Genomic DNA, 25,752 nt, shown 5'->3' on the forward strand with positions numbered 1-25,752 from the left:
TTTGTGAGAACGTGGCTCAAACAACAAGAGGAAGACTTCTCTGCATCAGGCAGAGAAAAAAAGTAGTTCTTCATTGGGAGAAATGTATTAATATTTCTGTGGGTTATGTTGAGAAGTAGTAGAAGTCCCATTTTGTAAAAATTTTGCTACGTCGGTTTGTCTCTTTAATTACTGATATATACATATGCGTGTGTGTGTGTGTGTGTGTGTGTATGTGTTTCATTGGCTACTAAGGCTAGTAAGAAGCAGATCGTGATCCACATAGTGACTCCTTGTGAATTTGTTCTAATAGATGTAAGTGCTTGGGATAGCAAGAAATAATTGTGTTCTTTCACTGGAATCATATGCCTTAGTACACTGTCCTCACATTAACGTGACAACTTTTAAACAGCCTGAATAACAACCTTTTGCAGCGCAGACCGCTGCGAGACGTGCAGGAAGAGAGTCAGTGAGGCTCTGGAAGGTACGGACAGGGATGTGGAGCCGTGGCGACTGCAGTGAGGTGGCCAGCTGCGCTAGGTTTCTCGATTGAAGATCCATGGTAAGAGCAGCCCGATCGAGATGGTACCACAGATCGTCGAAGGGGTTTAAATACAGGGAGTTTGGGTTAAGAGGGATGTACAGTAAACTCATCCAAATGCCTTTATAGCAACACACGTATAATGCTATTTGGGCGTCTGTTTCACTGTCCTACTGGCAGGTGCCATCTTGCACAGGAGAAACAAACCGCATTTATGGGTAGACAAGGATAGATGCATACTTGTGTTGATACAGTGTGCCATCCCTGAGGAAAAGCGACAAAAACATCCCCCAGATCATAATGCTGCATCCTCCAGTCTAGGCGTACGATTTCAGATGTTTCGTAGCGTACACGCCAGCCACAATCTATCTGATGGAGCATGAAACGTGATTCGTCTGAAAAGTCCATCCATCGCCGTTCAGTGGACTTCCAGTTACGCTAAAGGCGCGCAATTTCCGGGATTCGTCGCTGATGAAAAGCAGTCAGCATGGTTGCATGAAACAGACGTCTACTGCAAAGACCCATACGTAGCAACGTTCGCAGAACAGACGTTGGAGAGACACTGTTCAAAAATGGTTCAAATGGCTCCGAGCACTATGGGACTTAACGTCTGAGATCATCAGTCCCCTAGCACTTAGAACTACTTAATCCTAACCTAAGGACATCACACACATCCATGCCCGAGGCAGTATTCGAACCTGCGACCATAGCGGTCACGCGGTTCCAGACTGTAACGCCTAGAACCGCTCGGCCACCCAGGCCGGCCAGAGACACTGTTGATGAGACACTTTTGGCACACCCTTGGTTCATTTTGGAGTTCATTTGCTCGGTAGTTGTACGTCTTTGACTCACATACATCTGCGCAGCCGTCGTCCGCTCCTGTTATCTACGGCCTGTTGTGGACAACAGTTTCCTCAGTACCAGTTTTCATAGGACCCTTTTGCCTTGCACGATATACTTTAACCACGGTGGCACGCAAACAGATTACAATCTTAGCCATTTCGGAAATGCTTCCACCCTTTGCCCGAAAGCCAATGATATTGCCATTTCTTAGACATATCATAAATTGCTCCATTTCCGCATTATGAGAACACCTACACTGTTTTGTGTGTTCTTCCGACACGCGTTGTATACCCTCCACACCAGTGGGTCACATTAATGTGACTGGGCCGTTTATATTACTAGAATTTGAGTGGAGAGCCAAAACCACTCCAAGCTGCAGGGGAGTTGGAGAGTAGTAGGGAGAGGGTGGCATCACCCTGATTTTTGTATCAAATTGATATGCAAAGTAATTAAACTATTCAGTTAATTCCCCCTCCCCCTCTCCCCCTCCCCCCCGCGCTCTGGCCACGTCCACCACCGCCTGCGACCACGCCCATCTCTACCACCAGATGACATCATGTGTTTTTTTTAGCCTGCACGTGGCTCCCAGCCCCCTCCCCCTCTCCAACCTCCCCCACACCCCTCCCCCTCCAGCAACCTACCCTTTAGGTGGGAATTTCGGATTTTGGTGGACATTTCCAATTCTAGTGGGAGTTTCGAGTTTTGGTGGGAATATCTTTGTCCCAGAGCTGTGCTGATGTCCCACTCTACCCCCAACCTGGGAATTGGCGGGAAATTAAAATCGGCGGTGCCCTTTCTGGGACTCAGACCCAGGTCCTTCTCGATGGAAAACCCAAGACCACACCCGAAACACAATTATACCACCAGCCGCTCAGAACTGATGGGAAATTAAAAATGGTGGTGCCCTTTACAGAACTCGAACCCTGGTTGTACTGGATGAAAAGCCCAAGTGCTGCCCGCCAACACATGGAAACTGTGCAGATGCAGACGAAGAATGTTAAATAAGTGTGCTTTATTTATTTTGGTTTGGAAAATAAAGTAAAGGTAGGTCCCAATTACGTAATTAATCATAAAGATTGGGCCCAATTACTCAACTACATCCATAGCGCTACACAAGGATGGCCTAAAATCTCAATACAGCTCAAAAACTGACGATACCATACAACTGGTTTTATCATGCTGGGAAAAAAATTCTCAGTAATACTCGAAATTAGTGACGGACACAGTTAAACTCTACCCTTCACGTACTAACTAGTAGGAAAAAGGCACGGGTGTAACGTTCTATCGTTATTATTTTTGCTAGGAAATATGTTCAACTGATGAGATGCTGGTGTTGGACAGAGATGAATTTAAAAACTGTATTACCTGTAAGCATACAGCTGAGGACAGTATCTATTGTTGTTTGGCATCACAGTTCGTTACAGATGTCTGTTCAAAAACCACCCTGCACCCCAGGTAACTGAAGTCAATACACACTACCACAACTGATGGAAAAATGCATCACAGTTATAATGTCACTTCAAAATTCTTGTGATAATACCAGCACTCACAATGAATTGGTCATAATGCAACATATGTACTGGGGAAGATCGTCATCCCAAAAGACTGCACAGAGGACAGTAGTTGAAAGTGCATTCTCATCGATAGGCGTCCACAAACTGCCGAAAATCGTAGGACTCTTACCTCCCCTCATGCCTTCCTCCCTCCCTCCCTCCCTCCATCCACCTATCGGGGGAGGGGGGGGAGGGGGCGACTCACAGGCTTTTTCAAATGGTCAGCTGCTCTGCCGAGTGCCCCGTAGTTTTTCTGCAACCAACAGCGATCCCCTCATTCTCCCTGGCCGCACTCGTCCTTCCGCCATTTGCTGTGTTTCTGCATCTCCACTACCACCACTCTGCGATCACTGGTCTCACCAGATCTTCCGCTATCCTCCGCAGTCACTCGCAGCATGTGGTGTTCCTTGAGGCGGTTGCCCTTAGCCAACACAAAAGGGAAATTTAGAAGCACTGCCATGCCCCTAGTTAGAGCACGACTCTATCCGGCGACCAACTCCAGTAGACACGCCACCCTCACCCCCAGCAGCCCTCTGTTCTGCGATGGAGAACAATTGTATTTAACATCAACGCAACTGTTTCTTGCAATCTGTTAAAGGAATTTTCGGAAAGACTAGAACCTTTGCAACAACAACGAAATTCCAGAGAACGCTCCAGATGGCTTTTTCAAAGTCGCGCTCCAACTATGGGCATAGCGGTGCAGCTATTTCCCTTTTCTGTTGGCTAAGAGTTGCTGCCTCAAGGCAGACTGTGTGACGTGAGTGACCACAGTGGGTAGTGGAAGGCCTTGTGAGATCCCCAAAATTCGTAATTTGCACCAAAATTCGGAATTCCCGGCAATAGTACAGGTTGGGGGAAGGGGAGGGGGGTGGGGGAGGGTGGAGTTGGGGGGGGGGGGGAGGGGGCTGGGTGCCACCCACAGAATGAGAAAAACATAAGACAACATCTGGGAGTGGGGGTTGGCGTGGTCGTGGGTTGGGGTGGGCGTGGTTGGGGTGGGGGGATTAATTGATCAGTTTAATTAATTCACATATGAATTTGATATCTTCATATTCATTTCCCCTCTATCCAACATCTGGGGTATCAATGGTACTTCGCCACTTTACTTGGTCCTTCCACCATTCTTCTTCCACAATTTGGTTCTATAGCAGGTTTCTCCTCCTTAAACTCATCTTTATTGTATCTGTCCATCTTGTTCTCGGTCTTCCTCTTCGCCTCTTGTCCTCAATCTTGAACTCCATCATTCTTCTTGGTATTCTTCCCTCTCCCATCCTCTTCACATGCCAAATCTATTTTACTCCATTCTTTTCAATTTTCTCAGTCAACTTCTCCACTCCAATTTCCTTCCTAATATCTTCATTTTTCTCTATGTCTCTCCTCGTCTTCCCTAGGATACTTCTCAGAAACTTCATTTCACTGGATTGTATCCTACTCTCCTCTCTTCTAGCCATAGTCCAAGTCTATGAGCCGTAAATTAGTATGGGTGTGAAGTAAGTCTTGTATAGCACCAGCTTACACCTCATTCTCACTTCCCTTCCGCACACTAAGTCCCTCACACACTGGTAAAATGTACTACTCTGTTGTTTTCTCTTGCTAATTTCTGTCTCTAAACGAGCGTTCCCCGTTAATACACTTCCCAAATATTTAAAGTTGTCCACTGTTTCAATATCCCATCCTTCAATATGAATTTGTCCCTTGCCCTCTCTATCCCCTCTGGTTAACACCATGGTCTTGCTTTACTCCACACTGCATTTCATTCCATATTTCTCGACCTTATCATTTAGGATGTCTATTTGTTTTTGTACCTCCTTATTGCTTGTTCCCCACACCACAATATCATCAGCAAATAGTAATAGCTCCATCTCCCTTTCTCTATGGGCTTCTTTCGTCTCTTTGACTATTTCATCCATCACAATTATAAATAGCAGAGGTGATATCACACTTCCTTGTCTTAGTCCTGTAACATTCTTAAATCATTCAGTTATTCCAACTGGTGTCTGCACACAACTAGAGCTTTTTTCATACATTGCCTAGATGACTTCAAGTGTTTGCTTTCCATCTCCCTTTCTCTTCAAGGTTGCCCATACCTTTTTCCGGGGAACACTGTCATATTCTTTTACTAGGTCGAAAAATGTCATCAACAGATCTTTGCCATACTCCCAATGTCCTTCCATCAACTGTTCAACTGTCTCATTCAGAAGATTGGGTCCACTGTTAACCTATCGTGACGAAAGCCATACTGCTCCTCTTCCAACATCGTTATATCATCTTCTTCATCCAGAACCTTTTCCCCCTGCCGTACTTCTATTCCCTTTCCATTGCCCTTCCACTTTTTCTCTCCCTCTTCTTTCCAGCATCCTCTGCATTATTTTTGCTACTTGGGATATGAGTGTGATCCCACGATCGTTGTCACATACTGTCCTGTCACCCTTCTTGAAAACTGGGGTCATTATTCCCTTTCCCCATTCACCAGGTACACATTTTGGGGTCCAAATGCATCTTATTAGTCTATACAGCTCCCTACTTAGCAATCATATACAACCGCTCGCTCACCGATAGATCTGTACCTACAGATTGGAAAATTGCGCAGGTTGCACCAGTGTTTAAGAAGGGTATTAGGAGTACTCCATCTAACTACAGACCTATATCATTGACGTCGGTTTGCAGTAGGGTTTGGAGCATATACTGTATTCAAACATTATGAATCACCTCGAAGGGAACGATCCATTGATACATAATCAGCATGGTTTCAGAAAACATCGGTCTTGTGCAACGCAGCTAGCTCTTTATTCGCACGAAGTAATGGCCGCTATCGACAGGGGATCTCAAGTTGGTTCCGTATTTCTAGATTTCCGGAAAGCTTTTGACACCGTTCCTCACAAGCGACTTCTAATCAAGCTCCGGGCCTATGGGGTATCGTCTCAGTTGTGCGACTGGATTCGTGATTTCCTGTAAGTAATAGGCGGCAAATCATCGAGTAAAACTGAAGTGATATCAGGTGTTCCCCAGGGAAGCGTCCTGGGACGTCTGCTGTTCCTGATCTGTATAAATGACCTGGGTGACAATCTGAGCAGTTCTCTTAGGTTGTTCGCAGATGATGCTGTAATTTACCGTCTAGTAAGGTCATCCGAAGACCAGTATCAGTTGCAAAGCGATTTAGAAAAGATTGCTGTATGGTGTGGCAGGTGGCAGTTGACGCTAAATAACGAAAAGTGTGAGGTGATCCCCATAAGTTCCAAAAGAAATCCGTTGGAATTCGATTACTCGATAAATAGTACAATTCTCAAGGCTGTCAATTCAACTAAGTACCTGGGTGTTAAAATTACGAACAACTTCAGTTGGAAAGACCACATAGATAATATTGTGGGGAAGGCGAGCCAAAGGTTGCGTTTCATTGGCAGGACACTTAGAAGATGCAACAAGTCTACTAAAGAGACAGCTTACACTACACTCGTTCGCCCTCTGTTAGAATATTGCTTCGCAGTGTGGGATCCTTACCAGGTGGGATTGACGGAGGACATCGAAAGGGTGCAAAAAAGGGCAGCTCGGTTTGTATTATCACGGGAGAGAGTGTGGCAGATATGATACGCGAGATGGGATGGAAGTCATTAAAGGAAAGACGTTTTTCGTCGCGGCGAGATCTATTTACGAATTTTCAGTCACCAACTTTCTCTTCCGAATGCGAAAATATTATGTTGAGCCCAACCTACATAGGTAGGAAGGATCATCAAAATAAAATAAGAGAAATCAGACCTCGAACAGAAAGGTTTAGATGTTCGTTTTTCCCGCGCGCTGTTCGGGAGTGGAATGGTAGAGAGATAGTATGATTGTGGTTCGATGAACCCTCTGCTAAGCACTTAAATGTGAATCGCAGAGTAATCATGTAGATGTAGATGTAGATGTACAGCCATTGTAGCCCAACTTGTCCAGCTGCCTTTATAATCTCCACAGTAATTTCATCTATCCCAGGTGCCTTTCCTGTTATCATTTTTCTCAAAGCTGCTTCCACTTCCAACATCGTCATATCATCTTCTCCATCCATAACCTTGCTCCCCCTGCCGTACTTCTATTCCCTTTCCATTGCCGTTCTTCACATTTAGTAATTTATCAAAGTACTCTTTCCATCTTTTCCTTATCTCCTCTGGTTGCATTAATATCTCTCCGCTTGCCCCTTTCGCTAGCTTTGTGTATGTCTTTTCCTTCCTCATATGTTGGATCGAGGGGAAACGAAGATGAAGATGAGTTTGGTATCAAAATTGGGGTGATGCCGCTATGTCCCTACTACTTTCTTGTACAGAATTTTTAATTTCTCGAAGTGCTACGCTCAAGTATAACGGCGTGCTGGGAGCAGATATGTTTAGCAGACACTTTGATTCAGAGCTTTATGAGACATCTTTTGTTATGAGACCCAGAGAATGTGTTCTTTATGCCATCTTGCATCAGCTGCATACAAATTTTGACTCTTAGAGCTTACGTGTGCAGTTAAACTATTTTAAGATCAGCATTCATCTCCACGTTTACAAAGGGCTATAAAGTACATGGTCCTCACTAGACTATGGAAGGAGGAAACGCGCCTGTGGATACCCATTATATAAAAGAATGTCTAGAAAGGCCGGTATTTCTGTAATTTCATTTCTAGTGGACGTGATTTTAGGAAGTGATCTTTGATTAAAGTTCCTGCAACAGCAGGTGCAGCAGTCAGTGGAAACAAGAAATTACTTTTGTGGCGAGAAGAAGCTGAATGATCTGTGATTACTTACATCCTTATATCACAAAAAGGAATCAAATAATTTTTACTTCGTCTCATTAGTTATTACACCTAAAGAAGTCACAGTAATATCCTAATCAACAAGTAGACATACTGACTAACTCCGCCTCAAAACTGTTCATGTCACCTTCTTAAAGAATGAAAAATATTTGGTTTTCCTCTGGAAATGTAGCAGAAAGCAGTCTTCATGATTTTGTTAGTTTAAATATGTTGAGCACGATCCCTCCAGTTTATTTTATATCTGTTGGCAACATATGAAAACGAATCCACATTTAATTGCTATTTAACGTTAATATCCCATGCCGAGCGGAGAAACATTATTTCTGGAGAGGTAAATTATTTTATTTAGTTACAAATTAGAATTACGCTATTGCATCTGTCGTCATATTACAACACAGAACTATCTAACTCTTTCGAGCTTTAACTCAAAAGCGTCATATTTTATGTACTTGAGATGGCATCTGAGATTTTTAAATTCACATATTTGTTCGAACATTCGTCTATTTGTTGCTGTTTTTTCTCGTATGTGTTTTAATCCTGCCATTACTTTAATTTATTTACGGAAACTTTCATGCCATATATTGTGGCATACAGCTTCAGTCCATGTATTTCAGTCTGTAACTGATTTGAAACATTTCCCATTATGACCTTGTCATCAACAAAGAGTTAATTCCTACAATTTACGTTATTAACAATAAAATGGTCATTTATTGTTTAAAGACAGTTTTTGTTACCGTGTGAGCCCTCGTGTGTGCCTACTGTCAAGCAGAATATCGACAATAGAGCGTCAGGTGCCGCTGATGTCATTGTAACTGGGACATTACTCGCAACTTCACATCAGGCACGGTTTCTAAGAACATAACTTCTGAAATGATTACGGAACAGGTTTTAAAGACACACTTTTATTGAATTTCACAAATACTTACCTTTAAGATCAGTGGATCTATGGCTAAGTCGAGATACACAATGAAGTTTCTAAGCTCTAGTAAACACTACCGAAGAATGTCAGCTACTCTTCAGTCCGGTAACCAATCTGGGTAGATATGTAGTGGATGCTGCTATGGACACACTGGTAGACTCTCGCCGCTGGATAACTTTCCACAGGGCAACACACACTCTCTGCCCGCTAAGTTGATGGGCGCGACTTATGTAATAGCGTACAGTGGTATTGCAGCTCCGTACTGTTGGCTCCTAGTGCGACGTGATATTACAGGTTCATACTATTGGCTGCTAGGAACCGAGTCGCACTACAGCTCCATAATATTGACTGCACCTGACGAGAAACGTGCAAAGTGGTAACCCGCTGTGTGCGAGCTCTGCAGGTGGCCACTGGAATACTGAAGTACTAGTTCCGCCTAGCGTATATGCAGTCCTGGTCATCTCCCGTCGCTGAAGGTTAGTCTATGAGAACAGAGATCACAGCAAGTATAAATACCAAAAAGTGTGAGTGTGGGTGAAATCCCTCGTCTGACAGCTTCATGAATGTTTACTGAGATAAATTCACTTTTTAGATCATTAATATTTGTCTTATTATTGATAAACAGGGATTGAACAGCGGAGATTAAGAAATCTCTATATTTTCTAGAGTTTCCTATCATAAGTGAACTATCATCCTATTATGTACCGTCTTGTAGTTCATAGATCGAATAGCCAAAGCGTTGAACAGATTACTCAAAACATGGGTAAAGCTTCCTTAGGCATGGGAGTGTCAGCTAGCATTCGAAAAATTGAAGGAGGCATTGATCTTATATTTTGTCTTAGGTTTCACAATTGAAAAAAAGATTTCATCCCCCCATGCAACACTTCTGCGATCAGCTTGTATATTGGGTCACATTGTAAATGAACTGGAGCATCCTGTGGCGTATAATTCTAGGCAATTAAATAAAGCCTAGTATAAATACTTAACAGCTGGAAAGGAAATGTTAGTAGTCATACACTGTTGTGTCGGATCACACATCACTTTCTGGCAGATTAAAACTGTGTGCCCGACCGAGACTCGAACTCGGGACCTTTGCCTTTCGCGGGCAAGTGCTCTACCAACTGAGCTACCGAAGCACGACTCACGACCGGTACTCACAGCTTTACTTCTGCCAGTATCTCGTCTCCTACCTTCCAAACTTTACAGAAGCTCTCCTGCGAACCTTGCAGAACTAGCACTCCTGAAAGAAAGGATATAGCGGAGACATGGCTTAGCCACAGCCTGGGGGATGTTTCCAGAATGAGATTTTCACTCAGCAGCGGAGTGTGCGCTGATATGAAACTTCCTGGCAGATTAAAACTGTGTGCCCGACCGAGACTCGAACTCGGGACCTTTGCCTTTCGCGGGCAAGTGCTCTACCAACTGAGCTACCGAAGCACGACTCACGCCCGGTACTCACAGCTTTACTTCTGCCAGTATCTCGTCTCCTACCTTCCAAACTTTACAGAAGCTCTCCTGCGAACCTTGCAGAACTAGCACTCCTGAAAGAAAGGATATAGCGGAGACATGGCTTAGCCACAGCCTGGGGGATGTTTCCAGAATGAGATTTTCACTCTGCAGCGGAGTGTGCGCTGATATGAAACTTCCTGGCAGATTAAAACTGTGTGCCCGACCGAGACTCGAACTCGGGACCTTTGCCTTTCGCGGGCAAGTGCTCTACCAACTGAGCTACCGAAGCACGACTCACGCCCGGTACTCACAGCTTTACTTCTGCCAGTATCTCGTCTCCTACCTTCCAAACTTTACAGAAGCTCTCCTGCGAACCTTGCAGAACTAGCACTCCTGAAAGAAAGGATATAGCGGAGACATGGCTTAGCCACAGCCTGGGGGATGTTTCCAGAATGAGATTTTCACTCTGCAGCGGAGTGTGCGCTGATATGAAACTTCCTGGCAGATTGAAACTGTATGCCCGACCGAGACTCGAACTCGGGACCTTTGCCTTTCGCGGGCAAGTGCTCTACCAACTGAGCTACCGAAGCACGACTCACGCCCGGTACTCACAGCTTTACTTCTGCCAGTATCTCGTCTCCTACCTTCCAAACTTTACAGAAGCTCTCCTGCGAACCTTGCAGAACTAGCACTCCTGAAAGAAAGGATATAGCGGAGACATGGCTTAGCCACAGCCTGGGGGATGTTTCCAGAATGAGATTTTCACTCTGCAGCGGAGTGTGCGCTGATATGAAACTTCCTGGCAGATTAAAACTGTGTGCCCGACCGAGACTCGAACTCGGGACCTTTGCCTTTCGCGGGCAAGTGCTCTACGAACTGAGCTACCGAAGCACGACTCACGCCCGGTACTCACAGCTTTACTTCTGCCAGTATCTCGTCTCCTACCTTCCAAACTTTACAGAAGCTCTCCTGCGAACCTTGCAGAACTAGCACTCCTGAAAGAAAGGATATAGCGGAGACATGGCTTAGCCACAGCCTGGGGGATGTTTCCAGAATGAGATTTTCACTCTGCAGCGGAGTGTGCGCTGATATGAAACTTCCTGGCAGGTTAAAACTGTGTGCCCGACCGAGACTCGAACTCGGGACCTTTGCCTTTCGCGGGCAAGTGCTCTACCAACTGAGCTACCGAAGCACGACTCACGACCGGTACTCACAGCTTTACTTCTGCCAGTATCTCGTCTCCTACCTTCCAAACTTTACAGAAGCTCTCCTGCGAACCTTGCAGAACTAGCACTCCTGAAAGAAAGGATATAGCGGAGACATGGCTTAGCCACAGCCTGGGGGATGTTTCCAGAATGAGATTTTCACTCTGCAGCGGAGTGTGCGCTGATATGAAACTTCCTGGCAGGTTAAAACTGTGTGCCCGACCGAGACTCGAACTCGGGACCTTTGCCTTTCGCGGGCAAGTGCTCTACCAACTGAGCTACCGAAGCACGACTCACGCCCGGTACTCACAGCTTTACTTCTGCCAGTATCTCGTCTCCTACCTTCCAAACTTTACAGAAGCTCTCCTGCGAACCTTGCAGAACTAGCACTCCTGAAAGAAAGGATATAGCGGAGACATGGCTTAGCCACAGCCTGGGGGATGTTTCCAGAATGAGATTTTCACTCTGCAGCGGAGTGAGCGCTGATATGAAACTTCCTGGCAGATTAAAACTGTGTGCCCGACCGAGACTCGAACTCGGGACCTTTGCCTTTCGCGGGCAAGTGCTCTACCAACTGAGCTCCCGAAGCACGACTCACGCCCGGAACTCACAGCTTTACTTCTGCCAGTATCTCGTCTCCTACCTTCCAAACTTTACAGAAGCTCTCCTGCGAACCTTGCAGAACTAGCACTCCTGAAAGAAAGGATATAGCGGAGACATGGCTTAGCCACAGCCTGGGGGATGTTTCCAGAATGAGATTTTCACTCTGCAGCGGAGTGTGCGCTGATATGAAACTTCCTGGCAGATTAAAACTGTGTGCCCGACCGAGACTCGAACTCGGGACCTTTGCCTTTCGCGGGCAAGTGCTCTACCAACTGAGCTACCGAAGCACGACTCACGCCCGGTATTCACAGCTTTACTTCTGCCAGTATCTCGTCTCCTACCTTCCAAACTTTACAGAAGCTCTCCTGCGAACCTTGCAGAACTAGCACTCCTGAAAGAAAGGATATAGCGGAGACATGGCTTAGCCACAGCCTGGGGGATGTTTCCAGAATGAGATTTTCACTCTGCAGCGGAGTGTGCGCTGATATGAAACTTCCTGGCAGGTTAAAACTGTGTGCCCGACCGAGACTCGAACTCGGGACCTTTGCCTTTCGCGGGCAAGTGCTCTACCAACTGAGCTACCGAAGCACGACTCACGCCCGGTACTCACAGCTTTACTTCTGCCAGTATCTCGTCTCCTACCTTCCAAACTTTACAGAAGCTCTCCTGCGAACCTTGCAGAACTAGCACTCCTGAAAGAAAGGATATAGCGGAGACATGGCTTAGCCACAGCCTGGGGGATGTTTCCAGAATGAGATTTTCACTCTGCAGCGGAGTGTGCGCTGATATGAAACTTCCTGGCAGGTTAAAACTGTGTGCCCGACCGAGACTCGAACTCGGGACCTTTGCCTTTCGCGGGCAAGTGCTCTACCAACTGAGCTACCGAAGCACGACTCACGACCGGTACTCACAGCTTTACTTCTGCCAGTATCTCGTCTCCTACCTTCCAAACTTTACAGAAGCTCTCCTGCGAACCTTGCAGAACTAGCACTCCTGAAAGAAAGGATATAGCGGAGACATGGCTTAGCCACAGCCTGGGGGATGTTTCCAGAATGAGATTTTCACTCTGAAGCGGAGTGTGCGCTGATATGAAACTTCCTGGCAGATTAAAACTGTGTGCCCGACCGAGACACGAACTCGGGACCTTTGCCTTTCGCGGGCAAGTGCTCTACGAACTGAGCTACCGAAGCACGACTCACGCCCGGTACTCACAGCTTTACTTCTGCCAGTATCTCGTCTCCTACCTTCCAAACTTTACAGAAGCTCTCCTGCGAACCTTGCAGAACTAGCACTCCTGAAAGAAAGGATATAGCGGAGACATGGCTGAGTCGTGCTTCGGTAGCTCAGTTGGTAGAGCACTTGCCCGCGAAAGGCAAAGGTCCCGAGTTCGAGTCTCGGTCGGGCACACAGTTTTAATCTGCCAGGAAGTTTCATATCAGCGCACACTCCGCTGCAGAGTGAAAATCTCATTCTGGAAACATCCCCCAGGCTGTGGCTAAGCCATGTCTCCGCTATATCCTTTCTTTCAGGAGTGCTAGTTCTGCAAGGTTCGCAGGAGAGCTTCTGTAAAGTTTGGAAGGTAGGAGACGAGATACTGGCAGAAGTAAAGCTGTGAGTACCGGTCGTGAGTCGTGCTTCGGTAGCTCAGTTGGTAGAGCACTTGCCCGCGAAAGGCAAAGGTCCCGAGTTCGAGTCTCGGTCGGGCACACAGTTTTAATCTGCCAGGAAGTTTCATATCAGCGCACACTCCGCTGCAGAGTGAAAATCTCATTCTGGAAACATCCCCCAGGCTGCGGCTAAGCCATGTCTCCGCTATATCCTTTCTTTCAGGAGTGCTAGTTCTGCAAGGTTCGCAGGAGAGCTTCTGTAAAGTTTGGAAGGTAGGAGACGAGATACTGGCAGAAGTAAAGCTGTGAGTACCGGGCGTGAGTCGTGCTTCGGTAGCTCAGTTGGTAGTGCACTTGCCCGCGAAAGGCAAAGGTCCCGAGTTCGAGTCTCGGTCGGGCACACAGTTTTAATCTGCCAGGAAGTTTCATATCAGCGCACACTCCGCTGCAGAGTGAAAATCTCATTCTGGAAACATCCCCCAGGCTGTGGCTAAGCCATGTCTCCGCTATATCCTTTCTTTCAGGAGTGCTAGTTCTGCAAGGTTCGCAGGAGAGCTTCTGTAAAGTTTGGAAGGTAGGAGACGAGATACTGGCAGAAGTAAAGCTGTGAGTACCGGGCATGAGTCGTGCTTCGGTAGCTCTGTTGGTAGAGCACTTGCCCGCGAAAGGCAAAGGTCCCGAGTTCGAGTCTCGGTCGGGCACACAGTTTTAATCTGCCAGGAAGTTTCATATCAGCGCACACTCCGCTGCATAGTGAAAATCTCATTCTGGAAACATCCCCCAGGCTGTGGCTAAGCCATGTCTCCGCTATATCCTTTCTTTCAGGAGTGCTAGTTCTGCAAGGTTCGCAGGAGAGCTTCTGTAAAGTTTGGAAGGTAGGAGACGAGATACTGGCAGAAGTAAAGCTGTGAGTACCGGGCGTGAGTCGTGCTTCGGTAGCTCAGTTGGTAGAGCACTTGCCCGCGAAAGGCAAAGGTCCCGAGTTCGAGTCTCGGTCGGGCACACAGTTTTAATCTGCCAGGAAGTTTCATATCAGCGCACACTCCGCTGCATAGTGAAAATCTCATTCTGGAAACATCCCCCAGGCTGTGGCTAAGCCATGTCTCCGCTATATCCTTTCTTTCAGGAGTGCTAGTTCTGCAAGGTTCGCAGGAGAGCTTCTGTAAAGTTTGGAAGGTAGGAGACGAGATACTGGCAGAAGTAAAGCTGTGAGTACCGGGCGTGAGTCGTGCTTCGGTAGCTCAGTTGGTAGAGCACTTGCCCGCGAAAGGCAAAGGTCCCGAGTTCGAGTCTCGGTCGGGCACACAGTTTTAATCTGCCAGGAAGTTTCATATCAGCGCACACTCCGCTGCATAGTGAAAATCTCATTCTGGAAACATCCCCCAGGCTGTGGCTAAGCCATGTCTCCGCTATATCCTTTCTTTCAGGAGTGCTAGTTCTGCAAGGTTCGCAGGAGAGCTTCTGTAAAGTTTGGAAGGTAGGAGACGAGATACTGGCAGAAGTAAAGCTGTGAGTACCGGGCGTGAGTCGTGCTTCGGTAGCTCAGTTGGTAGAGCACTTGCCCGCGAAAGGCAAAGTTCCCGAGTTCGAGTCTCGGTCGGGCACACAGTTTTAATCTGCCAGGAAGTTTCATATCAGCGCACACTCCGCTGCAGAGTGAAAATCTCATTCTGGAAACATCCCCCAGGCTGTGGCTAAGCCATGTCTCCGCTATATCCTTTCTTTCAGGAGTGCTAGTTCTGCAAGGTTCGCAGGAGAGCTTCTGTAAAGTTTGGAAGGTAGGAGACGAGATACTGGCAGAAGTAAAGCTGTGAGTACCGGTCGTGAGTCGTGCTTCGGTAGCTCAGTTGGTAGAGCACTTGCCCGCGAAAGGCAAAGGTCCCGAGTTCGAGTCTCGGTCGGGCACACAGTTTTAATCTGCCAGGAAGTTTCATATCAGCGCACACTCCGCTGCAGAGTGAAAATCTCATTTTGGAAACATCCTCCAGGCTGTGGCTAAGCCATGTCTCCGCTATATCCTTTCTTTCAGGAGTACTAGTTCTGCAAGGTTCGCAGGAGAGCTTCTGTAAAGTTTGGAAGGTAGGAGACGAGATACTGGCAGAAGTAAAGCTGTGAGTACCGGGCGTGAGTCGTGCTTCGGTAGCTCAGTTGGTAGAGCACTTGCCCGCGAAAGGCAAAGGTCCCGAGTTCGAGTCTCGTTCGGGCACACAGTTTTAATCTGCCAGGAAGTTTCATATCAGCGCTCACTCCGCTGCAGAGTGAAAATCTCATTCTGGAAACATCCCCCAGGCTGTGGCTAAGCCATGTCTCCGCTATATCCTTTCTTTCAGGAGTGCTAGTTCTGCAAGGTTCGCAGGAGAGCTTCTGTAAAGTTTGGAAGGTAGGAGACGACATACTGGCAGAAGTAAAGCTGTGAGTACCGGGCGTGAGTCGTGCTTCGGTAGCTCAGTTGGTAGAGCACTTGCCCGCGAAAGGCAAAGGTCCCGAGTTCGAGTCTCGGTCGGGCACACAGTTTTAATCTGCCAGGAAGTTTCATATCAGCGCACACTCCGCTGCAGAGTGGAAATCTCATTCTGGAATGATAGTAATGTCAGAGCAACTTGCAAATACTATAGCACCGGCATTAGTTAGCAGTTGGAAGTCTAGAGTTCCTGTTTATTCATTGGTAAGGGCACGAACTTCGTTTCAGAACTTACGAAACAGCTTATGTTACGTATTCGGAAGTTAAAAGTAAACCCATTCCACCCTCAAACCAATGAGAAAATGGGGAGTATCCATAAGATCATTTCAAAAATGCCAAGCTTCTGACATGAATACTAGACATGGTGATTAGGACATCAATTTTTCATATGTGGTTGGTCGCAACTCAGAGTCTCCTGTGGGAACACTGCCATCATTTGAGGCGGTGTATGTGAGGCCGAGAACTTGCAGCATAAGACATCACCCTCATTCTGTCAATGGCCTTGTCTAAGAGGGTGGAGGAGTGGGCAGAGGTTCAGGGCACTCTTTTGTCCTTGGTGTGATAAACTGCCCCTAAAAGGAGGACTAATCAGCAATTATTTACGGCATGAGAATTCAGAAGGCAATGGAAACCACTACATTAAAGACACATAACGTGTAACCACAGGACACGTTGCCTGCAGTTGAGAAAGAGTCATGATCTCTCCATTGGCAAAAGATTCTGGCATAGCCCCCCATTCGGATCTCCGGAAGGGGACTGCCAAGGGCGAGCGGACCATGAAAAAGAGATTGAATAACCCCTAAAGGGTAATGCTCTGCCACTTGGGACGAGGAACATCAGAAGTATGAGCGTGGTAGGGAATCTAGAAAATCTGAAAAGGGAAATGCTAACGCTCAATCTAGATATATCAGGGTCAGTGAAGTAAAGTGGAAAGAAGACAAGGTGTTCTGATCAGTTGAGAATAGGGTAATATCGGCAGCAGCACAAAATGGTACATTTGAAGTGGGATTCGTTAAGAACAGGGAGGTAGCATAGAGAGTGAGTTACAATGAACATTTCAGTGATAGGGTTGTTTTCATTAGAATCGACAGTAAACAAACACCGACAGCAATTTTTAAGGTACACACGCTGACAACTCAAGCAAATGTGCAGAGAACGAGAAAGTATATAAGGATATTGAATGCGTTATTCGGTGCATAAAAAGAGATCAAAATCTAACGGTCATATGGGATTGGAATGCGGTTGTAGGGGAAGGAGTAGAATAAAAGGTTATGGGAGAATATGGGCTTGGCAGTAGCTATGACAGCGAACGAAAACTAATTGAGTTCTACAATAAATTTCAGTCAGTAATAGCGTGTACCCAGTTCAGGAATCACAAGAGGAGGAGGGATATTTGGAAAAGGGTGGAAGATACAGGAAGATTTCAGTTAGATTTCAAGGTCAGGCAGAGATTCCGAAATTACATACTGAACTGTATGGTGCACCCAGGGGCAGATATAGACTCAGATCACAATTTGGTAACGATGAAGAGTAGACTGAAGTTTAAGAGTCTGGTCACGAAGAATCAATGCCCAAAGAAGTGGGATACGGAAGACTTCTCTGAGGCTATAGATACTGGCATAATGAATGGTACAATAGGCTGCTCAGTTGAAGAGGAACGGACATTTCACAAAGGGCAATCACGGGATCTGGGGAGGGGGGAAAACGTAGGTACATGAAAGATAGCCGCGAAGAAAACATGGGTGACTGAAGAAACACTTCAGCAGATGAATTGAAGAAGGAAATACTAAAATGTTGAAGGAATTTGAGGAACGCAGACGTACAAGTCACTTAGGAATTAAATAAATGGGAAGTGCTGGGAAGCTAAGGCAAATTGCTACATGAAAAATGCGAAGCAATCGAAAACGCAATGAGTGTCGGGAGGACTGACTCAGCATATCGAAAAGTGAAAACAACCTTCGGTGAAATTAGAAGCAAGGGCAGCTACATCAAGAGTACAACGGCAATTCCACTGTTATAGGCAGATGAGAGAGCGGATAAGAGATAAGGGATCCGGTAATAGAATCAGAATTTAGAAGAGCTTTCGAAGACTTAAAAATTAAGTAAGGCAGAAGAGATAGATAACATTTCATTGGAAACTTCGACATCACTTGGGGAACTGACAACAAAACGATTATGCTCGTTGGTGTTCAGAATATGTGAAACTGGCGATATATCAATATATCATCCACACAATTCCCAAGACTGCAAGAGCTCAATCAGCTTAACAGCTCACAAATTAAAGTTGCTGACAAGGATAATATACAGAAGAATGGAAAAGAAAACGAGGATGTGTTAGATGACGATGAGTTTGACTTCAGGAAACGTAGAAGCTCCAGGGAGGCAGTTCTGACGTTGCAATTTATAACGGATGTAAGACATTCTGAGGAAAGTAGGGGTAAGCTATAGAGAGAGGGGTAATATACAACATGTACAAGAGCCAAGAGGAAACAATAAGAGAGGAATACCAAGAACAAAATGCTCGTATTAAAAGGATGTAAGACAGGGATGCAGTCTTTCACCCTACTGTTTAATCTATACATCGAAGGAGTAATGGTGGACGCAAAAGAAAAGGTCAAGAGTGAAATTAAAATTTATAGTGAAAGAATATCATAGGAAAGGTTCGCTGGTGACATTGCTATCCTCAGTGAAATTGAAGAAGAATTTACAGGGTCTGCTGAATGGAATGAACAATCTAATGAGCACAGCATATGGACTGAGAGTAAATTGAAGAAAGATGAAGATAATGAGAAGTAGCTGAAATGAGAACAATGAGATACTTAACATCAGGACTGATGGTCACGAAGTACATGAAATTACGACATTCTGCTACCTAGGCAGCAAAATAGCTAAAGATGGAGCAAGGCGGACATCAAAAGCAGACTAGCAATGGCAAGAAGGGCATTCCTGGCCAAGAGAAGTCTACTAGTATCAAACATAGTCCTTAATTTGAGGAAGAAATTTCTAAGAATGTACGTCTGGAGCACGGAATTGTACGATAGTGAAACATGGACTGCAGAACAATCGGAACAGAAGAGAATCGATAAATTTGAGATGTGGTGTTACAGAAGACTCTTGAAAGTTGTGTAGACTCATAAAGTAAGGACTGAGGTGGTTCTCCGGAGAATCGGCGAGGAGAGTGATGTATGGAAAATACTGACGAGAAAAAGGGACAGGAAGGTAGGACATCTGTTAAGACATCACGCAATAACATCCATGGTACTAGAGGGAGCTGCAGAGGGTAAAAACTGTAGAGTAAGACAGAGATTGGAATACGTTCAGCAAATAATTGAGGACATAGGTCGCAAGTGCTACTCTGAGACGATGAGAGACGCAGCAGAGAAATTCGTCTAGGGCCTCATCAAACCATTCAGAAGACTGATGACTCAATATTAGTGGAGTGGCTTGGCTAAGTCTGTTCGTGTTGACTGAGGGCCTTGTTCAAAACTGCAAAGCCACATTTGGTTTAAGCCACTCCTGTGACGTGGTAGTTAGAGCTTTATTTAAAGTTGTTTATTGTACCTTGTGAGGACGAGCGGTCCGTCAGTTCTGTATATATATTGTTTGCGATTTTTAAGACTTTATTTATGTCTCGTATATTACTGGAAGGGGACCTTGTAATTCTATCCGTCCTTTTTGCGTCTTCCTGGTTCCCGGTAGCAGTATATTGTAAGTAACCGTCTACTGAAACAGACGGTTGACATGATTTATGTTAAAATTTTAGTTCCTGTTTTGTACTAAGTTGTCTGATTGAAGGTGTGTACCGTTTGTTTTTGCTTTCATTATTTAAAAGGACCTTGATGGTTTAGAACTAGTAAACATACTTGCTCCCATATTTCGGTAATCTACCCGCCCTGAATTTAATTTAACTTTCAACAAAATTGTCAGTTGTGTTTTAACGAGCATTGCGCTCTCATTTAAGTATATGGCCGAAAGAGTCAGCCTTCAGGAATTGAAGCCTGTCGTCCAGGACTGAATACCACAAAGGGCGCAGATTCGCCACGAGATAGGGAAACTAACAGACCTCTATTGTCTATTGAAGCCTAAGCGCTGTAGTGTGCAAGTGAGACAGTAGAGAACCTACGTCATCGGGAAACCCCATAGAAGGCTTTTGTGGCCAAGGAGACGTAGCAGTGTTAAAGATGGTGGACCTAAGATCGGCAATAAAGGAAAGCATTTATGAAAACTTCTGTAGTAGTGCAGGGAATGAAGCCACAGTAATTTTAATCTGCCATCCTCCAAAAAATTTCATGGTGATCCCAATAAAACTTGAATATTGATCATATCTATAATAGTTTAGGATTTATTGTTAAACTGAAATTAACAAGTTTTGTAACAAAGACATGAATCTTAAGTCTGAACGGTTTGGTCGATCTTAACGATCGATTTTTCATATAGAAGAGCATCATTAAAATGGCAAACGTAGTAAGTATCAACTCTGTAACTTTATTTGTTTAAAATATGTAGGAAATTTAAATTATCAGTATTTGCAGTTAAGCATCAGATCATCATTTGCCCCACACAAAACACATTGAACGATGACAGCATGACACCTTACTGAATCATTAGGTAACAGAATATTTCTTGTAAAGTTTAGTGCATAATAGTTACTTTTATTCTTTATTTATTTATCAGAAAGCACATTGGTGCAAAGCTACTGGCCGTGGCATTCGAAGCTAAGAAGGAAATTGTATTGGTATTATGTAAAATAATTTAACGTTTATTATGCAATGCATATTGTTGTTACTTTATTTAGAACATGAAAGTGGTCAAGCTTTGATTATTTAAATATGTTAAAATGTAAAGTAATGTAGAATAAACTGTAGCCAATCAGATGGACGACTTCAGGAAAGGGAACTGCGTTAGTCAGTTGAGCGAAGAAGTTCGGCGCTCGGGAAACGCAGTCGGAGATGGGCATAGGGCAGTTCTGGTATAGACACCAAAGAGAACAGTTTGGCTGGAGACACCAAAGGGTACAGTTCGGATGCAGACGCGAAAGCGGGCGGTCGGTCTGTACGCAGCTAGGAAGTGAAACGACTTAGAAAATTTCGCATTGTGTGGAATAGAGGGACTTAGTCTCTGAGCGGTGAGCAGCCGAGGGCCTCGAGTGAACTCTAACTTTTCGCGAAGATAACGAGGTGGAGTATTGTGATACGCGATGAGAAAGTGAATTATCGAACTGTGTCAAATGGATACGCGCTAGAGTGTAACAGTAACTCTAAATACGTCCACTTTCGCTATTAGTTTGGTTTCTGAATGAACATTATTCTAACTAAATCGCAACTGTATTGTCTACATCATTTATGGGTTGTTAATTTAGTTCCCAATATTAGTACTACTGTTAAAAATGTCGTGTGACTAGGGCCTCCCGTCGGGCAGACCGTTCGCCTGGTGCAAGTCTTTCGATTTGACGCTTCTTCGGCGACTTGCGCGTCAATGGGGATGAAACTATGACAACACAACACCCAGTCCCTGAACGGAGAAAATCTCCGACCCAGCCGGGAATCGAACCCGGGCCATTAGGAGTGACATTCAGTCACGCTCACCACTCAGGTACCGGGGGTGGATATTACTACTGTTGTTATATATTATGTTAACTTTGTAGTTCGCAAACTTGCCGTCGAACAGAAAATTTAACCAAAGGGTCACAAATGTCCAAAATAAGGGCGTGTAATGCGACACGTGCGGTTCAACCCCTAGACGAGTTTGAGCCAAGACATTTCGACGAAGAGGAACCGTATGTAAGCCCTAACATATATGGGATATTAGCTCGCACGGTGTTAAGGTAAATTTTAATTACGCCAAAGGGAATTTTGAAAAATGGTTTTCTTGTTCGCAGTTGCTGTTTAACTTTGAGCTCAGTTGATCATTCTATTAAATTGTGTTAACAGGTGCAAAGTGGTTGTGCCAATGGTTGCTTTTTTTAAAAATTGCGATGCTAAGTCATGTTGGTGGTAGTGCTTAATACCTTCCGCCAATAACTGTTTTTATTAAAACCGTCGAGTGCTCGTTTCATGAAACTGCAAGAGCAGATCTGGCTGTGCTTGTATTTTTAATAAAATTGTAGTAAGTTCCATTAGCAATGGTTCCTTAAGTCTGTGGTACCGACAGCTGCTTCTCTTAAGCTGTAGTAGAACATGTTGTTAGCAATGTTGCTTAATACTGATGTCAGTAATTGGGGTTTTTAGTTCGTTCTGCTGTCGGTAGTCTTTTTCATAATCATATTAATAAGTTCTATTGGCATTTGTTGTTGTTTTCCGATTAAGTTCGTGTCAATGTTTGTTTTGGTGTGAAATTTTTTGTTTGTTTACATAAATTGATACGTTTAAATTTTAAGAAACTTTTTCTGGTGCAGTATCTTATCTCTCAACGGCTGATCCCTAGTGGTTTCGGAAATCTTGACCACACGGTCTTACATTCAAAAGGTAGGGCTGCACTGGTCTTACTCTGCCCTACCGAGAGAAACTGTGCTGACAAATTGCTATGTAAAGGGCAAACATGAGAGGTTGAGAAAATTAGGACTGCCATTAACATTACGGCTTGTTAGACAGTAGGGACGGATTTCCGCCTTCCGGCTATGCTCACTGAAACGACTGTCGTTACATTGACGCAGAATAGGTTATGGTAGCAAGAAAGGTCACTAAGGGCACTACAAACCCAGAATTGAACTTATCTTCATGAAACCCTCAACCCTGATATTAATCAATGATTAGACAACTTTATTGAAACACAGCAGGGGAAAATTTAAATGGAGGATATTTTACAACATGTTCAGAATTATCAAGAAAATGGTCAGCACAAGGTTATGTCGATAATCATTTCAGCTACCAGTTGTGTCGTGTTCCTACAAAGCATTTTCAGATTTTCTTTCTATAATAAAAGCAGACATGTACAGTCTACAGATCCACAGATGCATCTGTTGCCAATCCAATGGTTAGCCTGCAAAGGCCAAGGGAAGAGTTAATGGAAGCAAAATCACTGTATTTAAGTAGTATAAGCATTAGATTAAGGACTGCGTTGTAATAAGTTTCTGGAAACCACATTTTAAGAGTAAGCTCATGGTAATAGTTGGTTAGGTAGAAACCCAAGTGGGACAGGTTTTTGTAACAATACGTCTTGCCATCATCAATGTATTGAGTTTTATTTTAAGAGTAATTGCAATAAAAGACTTGTTTTGGAAGATTCGGGACGAATTTTTCGAAAGAGAGAAGATATGCTGTAGCCTGAAAATGTTCGGTTTGCCAATTGAAAAGTTTTTTTTAAAGCTTTATTCCAAAGCCGGCCGTGGTGGCCGTGCGGTTCTAGGCGCTTCAGTTTGGAACCGCGTGACCGCTACGGTCGCAGGTTAGAATCCTGCCTCGGGCATGGATGTGTGTGATGTCCTTAGGTTGGTTAGGTTCAAGTAGTTGTAAGTCTAGGGGACTGATAACCTCAGATGTTAAGTCCCGTAATGCTCAGAGCCATTTGAACCTTTATTCCAGCCGTAGCCAAATAGTAGTGGCAAACTCAGCCAATGTGCTAGTCAACTAGGTCGCTGGGTAGTGCTCCTGACATTACGTCACTCTCCGCGCTCTGGTGAACAGTTAACGCCGCAACAGAGTGCTGATCAAGAGTGAAGTAACATCTTGAGACTCAGAGTACTTGTGTGCTGCCAAAAACCAACACGTTGCAAATATGACCGTTAAGATAATACTGACAGATGTGAGGTAAATTACTTAAATTTTCCAAATAAATGCATATTTACACTGAAGCGTCAAAGGAATTGGTATAGACATGCGTATTCAAATAAAGAGATATGTAAACAGGCAGAATACGGCGCTGCGGTCGGCATCCCCTATATAAGACAAGTGTTAGGCGCAGTTGTTAGATCGATTACTGCTGCTACAATGGTAGGTTTTCAAGATTTAAGTGAGTTTGAACGTGGTGTTATAGTTGGCGCACGAGCAATGGGACACAGCATCTCCGAGGTAGCGATGAAGCGGGGATTTTCCCGTACGACCGTTTCACGAGTGTACCGTGAATATCAGGAATACGGTGAAACATCAAATCTCCGGCATCGCTGTGGCCGGAAAAAGATCCTGTAAGAACGGAACCAACGACGACTCAAGAGAATCGTTTAACATGACAGAAGTGCAACCCTTCCGGAAATTGCTGCAGATTTCAATGCTGGGCCATCAACAAGTTTCAGCGTGCGAACCATTCAACGAAACATCATCGAAATGGGCTTTCGGAGACGAAGACCCACTCGTGCCCCTTGATGACTGCACGACACAAAGCTTTACGCCTTGCCTGGGCCTGTCAACACCGACATTGGACTGTTGATGAGTGGAAACACGTTGCCTGGTACGAGTCTCATTTCAATTTGTATTGAGCGGATGGACGTGTACGGGTATGGAGACAACCTAATGAATCCATGGACCCTGCATGTCAGCAGGGGACTGCTGAAGCTGATAGAGGCTCTTTAATGGTGTGAAGCGTGTGCGGTAGGAGTGATATGGGACCCCTGGTACATCAAGATACGACTCTGACAGGTACATGAGTATAAGCGTTCTCTCTGATCACCTGCAACCATTCATGTCAATTGTGCATCCCGACGGACTTGGACAATTCCAGATGGACAATGCAACACCCCACACGTCCAGAATTGCTACTGAGTGGCTCCAGGAACACTCTTCTGAGTTTAAACACTTCCGCTGCCCACCAAACTCCCCAGACATGAACATTATTGAGCATACCCGGGATGCCTCCCAACGTGCTATTCAGAAGAGATCTTCACCCGCTCGTACTCTTACGGATTTAGGGTTGCAGGCCTCCCTTCACACAGGCCTCGGCCAAGACCGATACTTCACCTGCTTGCCAGACACAAGGCGTTGCCGTAGCAGCCCCCAGAACCCAGGGCATAGGACGTCAAGGGCGCCGTCGAGGCGGTGGCGCATTCCGCGACGGGCTGCTTTTGCATGCGCACTGGACAGCGTAGATGAAGGCTGCCACACTGTACGTTGCTGCTGGAAATAAACGCTTGTAATGCTGCCACGGTTTCACTGTGCTCCTCGGGGTAAGTCAGCCCACTCTCACGGCATTTCTCACTGACGTGTAGCGGAAATGAGTAGGCTGCGTACCTACTTCTTTTTCAGAAACGGTTGTGTCGACAGTCAGCTTTAGTCACTGAAAGCAAAGCCTTGACGTCAATAGAGAGAAGAAGTGGCTAAGTTAAGGGTTAGATAAATTTCGATATATGTTTTATCGAAGGCAAAATTTGTCATCAGATACACTGGATAGCTCTAAGAATTTCTCTTTCGTAACCACACACAAATTTACACTTAATCCTTTAGCTGTACACATAAAATGTGAGATCATGTTTATCAGTCAGCAGCTACTTTCACAGCAAATTTTTTAAAAAATATAACTAGATACTGATGACTTTTCTTCACATGTAACGTACAACTTTCATACTTGAACAGTTTCGTATGTTTAACACGTCAGTATAAAATGTGATGACATGTTTTGTGTTTCTGTTACACCTTCTGCGATTGCAAGTGAAATAATTGATAAATTACAAAATTAAACATTTCCATTATTGAATAAAAATTCTCTATACCTTTTAATTCTATTGAGTTTACCAGATGGTACATTTTTATTGAAGCTAGAACGATCAATAGGTCTACTCACTCCTGCTTTTACTAAAATCATTTAGAGATCTCAGGAATTACTTTAAGCGCAAATGAATTGTTCCTTGATTTAACATTAACCACTGCGATAAGATTAAGAAATTTTTTCCTCTTACA

The 25,752-nt window shown here is 44.8% G+C and overlaps 1 non-coding gene across 1 annotated transcript; it reads right to left on the reverse strand.

The window, feature by feature from the left end:
* Positions 1 to 10,568: 10,568 nt before the first annotated feature.
* Trnas-cga (transfer RNA serine (anticodon CGA)) lies at positions 10,569 to 10,643 on the reverse strand. The gene has a single exon. It is a non-coding gene; the product is annotated as a tRNA-Ser (tRNA).
* Positions 10,644 to 25,752: the final 15,109 nt, after the last annotated feature.

This window comes from Schistocerca nitens, chromosome 2, assembly GCF_023898315.1.
Source record: "Schistocerca nitens isolate TAMUIC-IGC-003100 chromosome 2, iqSchNite1.1, whole genome shotgun sequence".
In the NCBI taxonomy this organism is placed as follows: Eukaryota; Metazoa; Arthropoda; class Insecta; order Orthoptera; family Acrididae; genus Schistocerca; species Schistocerca nitens.